Source organism: Rosa rugosa, chromosome 6 (assembly GCF_958449725.1).
Source record: "Rosa rugosa chromosome 6, drRosRugo1.1, whole genome shotgun sequence".
NCBI classification, from domain to species: Eukaryota; Viridiplantae; Streptophyta; class Magnoliopsida; order Rosales; family Rosaceae; genus Rosa; species Rosa rugosa.
In genome coordinates, this window is record NC_084825.1 from 10,109,600 (window position 1) to 10,114,740 (window position 5,141).

General features: G+C 39.7%; 1 long non-coding RNA gene across 1 annotated transcript; it reads left to right on the plus strand.

Annotated features, from left to right (window-relative positions):
* The first annotated feature begins 592 nt into the window (after positions 1-592).
* LOC133718728 (uncharacterized) lies at positions 593-2,323 on the plus strand. Its single transcript, XR_009850539.1, has 3 exons — positions 593-646; positions 1,518-1,856; positions 2,074-2,323. It is a non-coding gene; the product is annotated as an uncharacterized LOC133718728 (long non-coding RNA).
* The last annotated feature ends 2,818 nt before the right edge of the window (positions 2,324-5,141 follow it).

Below are 5,141 nucleotides of genomic sequence, written 5' to 3' on the forward strand. Positions count from 1 at the left end.
TCTGTTATGCGAGGTAAGGAAGGCGGCGTTGGAAGTGAGGGAGTGAGCCCGGAAGAAGGAAGAAGAAAGAGATAAAACGAAGGAAAAAAAAATAACAGAAAAAAAAATTTATTAAAAAGAAAAAAGAACTGAGGGCATAATGGACATTTTGGTGTCAAAAATTGAAGTCGTGTACTGATAGTGGATTGGGTTTCAGATTTCGTGTACCGAAATGTTTGGTTTGAAACTTTGTGTATAAGAATTATTAGTGGCCTTTACTTGATATACTGTTTGCGAAATTTACCCTTTACAATAAGTAGTGACAATATGAAAAGAAGTTCTCGATAACTCTTGTTTTGTTACTTTATTGTAAGCATACAGCAAGTACTCATTACAGATATAGAGATGGTAAAAGAAATTAGCCTGCGTACATCTTTGAGCTTGGGGATTTCCTTTTATCTATCTAAGGACCGCTAGGCACTATTCGACCAAGGCATTCTAGCTTCAAATGGGTCAGTTTGGTCTCACCAGTGGAAGATTTGCAGCTTTGCATCACATCTGCCTTGTTTTTATTTTTCTCCGACTTTGGGATCCATAGTATGGTAGGCCTTACGTGAGCTGTACCCGTCCCAAGCCTCCCAGAAAGGTCCCCGAGTCACCTCATAAGGTAATTTTTTTCCCAGATCTTTTACCTTTTTACTTTCGTGTTATGAATCTGTGCATAGATTTGTGGAGAAAACCCATTAGGATTCACTAGGAATGCAAATAAGTTAATTTGTTTGTGTATATGAAGATCAAAGTAGCTGAATCCAAGGATCAAGTTTGTTCCTTTTGCACATTTTTATGGTGGAAACCCATTAGAAGTCACAAGGAATGAAAATAAGTTATTCTATTAGTTGAGCAAAGTAGCTGAATTAGCTGAATCTGAGGGTATAGTCATGTCTTTTTAGATGTAGTATCTGAGGAAACACACAGAGGGCAAGTAGTTTTGATTTGATTGCTCTTGAGTGGTTTTGTTTTCAGTTTGGGATTTTCGTCAATTGGGCTTGTGCTTATTTTTTTTAATACTATCAAGCAATTGGCAAGGGATTTGTAGTCCGGCATACTAAGTTTACAGAGAATTACAGGCTTTACTTCAGCAGTCATTTTCTCCAAGGGTGTGATTCCTGTTCTTTCTCTTCGCTCTTCTCTTTTTGACAAGTTGCACTATATAATGGTGAATTATGAAATTCTATATTGCTATAGCGTCTGCGAAGGTTGGGAAGTAATAAAATTTGGCAGATATGTTGGGATATTTCTAATTTTTTACTTTCAAGTTAATTTATTCAAGTATAATCTCCCAGCAATGTTTCACAACATAGACATGATCAATTATCATGTGCAGTTTGGTGATATATCAAGAGATAATGCATTAAAAAAAAACAAGGTATAATCCATATTCTTCTTTGTTGGCAAAGAAATATGTGCTTCCTATAAAAGAAAATTGATTTGGAGGTTTTGTATGTGTACTGATCATTTATTTTCCTTCTGGTTTGCAGGTTGGAAGTAGTTCTTTTGTTCATAGTGTACCTTGCTTATGGATATGATGATGGCAGTGCTCTATCATACATTCTTCTTACAATTACCAGTTGGTTCATGGCACTTTCTTGACTTTTTGCTCCCTATTTGTTCAACCCATGCCCATCTGGGTTTGAGTGGCAGAAGTAAGTGTCTTAAGAGGATTCCTATCATTTTAAGGGTTTCAAAAGAATCCCATTTTGGGCAGTTTGGTAATCAAATCTGGGAGTTAACACTGAGTACTAATGGAATTGATATATTTGTCTTAAGCTGAAAGATTGGTGGGCATTTGGGTGAAGTTTGCTTAGTCTACGTTACGTGTAAGTGATCTTCATCTTAGTTGGTGTTTGCTTTTCAATTACTGATCTTGGTTTATTGAATAGCTCCATTTATTTCTATATCTATAATTAAGCGTACATATATATATATATATATATATATATAATTTTACTCATTAGTTAATGATTCATTGTACTTGAAGGTAGTTCAATTCTTCTCTTTTGTTTGACTCTAAAGTTAGATGTTTACGGTGTGCAGGAAATTGAAAGAACTTTTTGTTTATGGGGAGCGCAAATGTTTCCAAAGATTGATTGGAATACTATTGCAGTTGAGATTATTGATTTGCTGGGTATTTGAAAACAGAGAGATAAAGTCATTTATATGAGATATTGAAAGCTTGGATGAAGTGAAGAAGAGGTTCAAGGAAGAGTAGCTGTTTAGCCTTTAGTGATATTGTTCTCAATGTTGTTCTTGTGTTTTAATGTATGAATGATTGATAAATACTATGTTTATGGTACATTTGATGCTTTAATGTATGGATTGGAGTACTTGAATTGGTGAATTGCATTCAGATTTCTTTCTAATATGGATCGATACTATTATTTAGATAACAATGGAGTATTAATTATCAAAATTCGGATTATTACATAAGAATCAAGCAACAATTCACACAACAGACTTCTTATAACACACCAAAATTTAGTTGTGTGAAATTAAATCATACAACAGTTATAGTCTAAAAACTGAAGTGGGAGGAGCTATCACACAACAGTAAAATTCAAAGGCATGTTGTCTGATGAGCTTAACCAACAACAGTTTGAAAACAAGTTTTGTTGTCTGAAGCACGCACTTGCCACGCATAGCATGGCTGCGCAGCAGCTCTACCTAGCATCTGTCGAGGGAAGGCACAACACTTATAACAAAAATATGTTGACTGTTTTTATGTCATACAACGGTGCAGCACCGTTGTGTGATTTTTCATCACACAACGCTCCGATACACAACAGAGATCGTCTAAATCACACAACGATTTTGGTCAGTTGTTTGTTAGCTTTTTTGGCCTAGTGTAGGTAAATGCTCGAGGAGGCAGATCCTCGAGGGAACGATCATGCCTACCGTTCAAAGACTATTGAAGAGAAAAGTACAAGACCAATGTAGAGAGCATGTCAAAAGAAAATTATTACTGTTTTATTAAGGCTCATTACAAATATTAGTTGGGGCAATTCTGAAGGAAGAATCCAACAAGGGTAAGAGCAACAGGACTACGAAAAAGAAAGAAACAAAAATTCAATCAATATGAAATGAACCCTACGGAACCAAGGAATAGTGAAAGCAACACTTCTCCTCCTGGCATTTATTTGGATTAAGGGATCGAGAAGGACACTTCCTCATCCTCATGGCCATCCAAACCGCTGGATGCCGGTGAGGGAAAATCTCCGGAAGCATGCCTTGAATAGGAGAGTAGCACATAGGGGCAAATCTGTAGTAACGATCGAACTTGTCGGGGCCAACGCAGCACCTGTCCCCCTCTCTGGTCAGGGTTTGATTCCACCCAAGCCGAAAATTTTTGGCCCCGAAAATTTTTGGCTAATACGCGCTTCATCTCAGCGACCCCTCTCTTGAACTCCTCCTCCTTACTCCGAGTTACTAAGTCCAAGTCAGCTTTTAGTGTTGCTATCTGACGATATTTGTCCTCGAGGAGGAGACTTAGGTCCACCATTGTTTCCATATGTTCTTTATGCTCCTCTTCCAGGGATTTGAGTTGGCGACTCGCCTCATCCAACTGTTATTGTTGCTTCGATTGAAAGACGTCGAGGCTGCGCAGGAAGTGGTGGGACACCAAGAGGGCCTGTACAGGAAGGAAAAGAATTAAATGAATAAAATAAAAGTCATTTGTGTCAAGGAGAAAGTCATCAGAAAAAAGGAAAAAGTACTCACATCCAGCTGAGAAGCGCACATGTCATTGTAAAACTCCGTAGGACTCTTATGAGGCAGCTCCGAATTGGACCTCAGTGATGCAAAGGCATTAGCTACCGCTGACGCTGCCGGACCATTGGCGAACGGGGATTCTCCTGCCAAAACATAAGAGTTGTCGCACTTCCTGAAACTTAAATCTAGAACTTTGGGTGGAGGAGGAGGCATCATGACGGATTGGGTCGCCGAGGATGTAGGGGTGCTTCGAGAAGACGGATGAGAGATGGTATCTAGCAAGGGTGGAGGAGTAAACCGAACCCTCTGCAGCAGAGAATGCGACGACATATCTCGAACCAATTCCCCTCGAGAAGAAAGAGACGGGCCATCGCTAGCGACAAAATCTCTGACCTTACGCTTTCTCACCTTCCGAGGAAGAGGAACCGATTGGGTGGCTCCCTTACAGAACAATATGAAATTCCTTCATCCAAAACATTTCCCTGGGACCCTCCTTCTTCTACTTCGAGTCTTTCTCTTGCTTCATCCCCCTCGACGGTGACCAAAGCCAAGCAAGGAACTATCAAACGAAAGGTGTCCTCGACCTCGAGATACTCAGCAAATAGTGATTCGAAATCATCGGATATGTAGAAGTTGTTCTCGATTTGTACAACAAGAACCGCTAGTTCCTTCCCAGAAAGTGCATGATCAAAGAAAACGGTTAAGATACATACCAAGGTCGTCTGCAAAAGCTCTCAGGGGCAAAAGATCCAGCTCGGGGGAGCACCACCCACTAGTGATCAACAAGGCCCTAGACTTCCATTCTCGATAGTTATTGGACAAGCCCCCAAACACCTTCATCTTTGGGTATGGAGTAAAGTTAAAAGTATCTGAGTTTACCAATCCTGGCACAATTATACAGATAAAGGAAATCTGAAAGCCCTAAGGAGACCCCCCACTTCCAACCCATGATTAAAAATGCAGACAAAAGGAGGTAAGCATGCGGATTGAGTTGGAGTGGGTGCACACCGAGTACCGCCCATATGAGTTGGAAGAGAGGGTGTAAGGGAAACCTAATAAATCTCAGGTGCTGAGGAGATAAAATCAAGGCACCAACAGGCACGTTTTCGCCAGTGTAAATATCGGCGTCTACAAGAACAGGCAATAGCTTAACAGATTTCGGTATGGAGTACTCCTAGATGTACTTTTCGATGTCGTGATCCGTCGGTTTCCAAGACACTGACTCCTCAACTTCTTCTAGAGTTCTCTTCTGAACTTTAGCCAAGTCAAAAATCTTGATACGAGCCATGAGTGCGGGGAAAAACTACAAAGAACAAAAACAAGAGTAATCACACGCGCGTGTCTCCGAAAGAAAGGTAAAAAAAAAAGAAGTAGACAACAACAAAAAAAAACAAAAG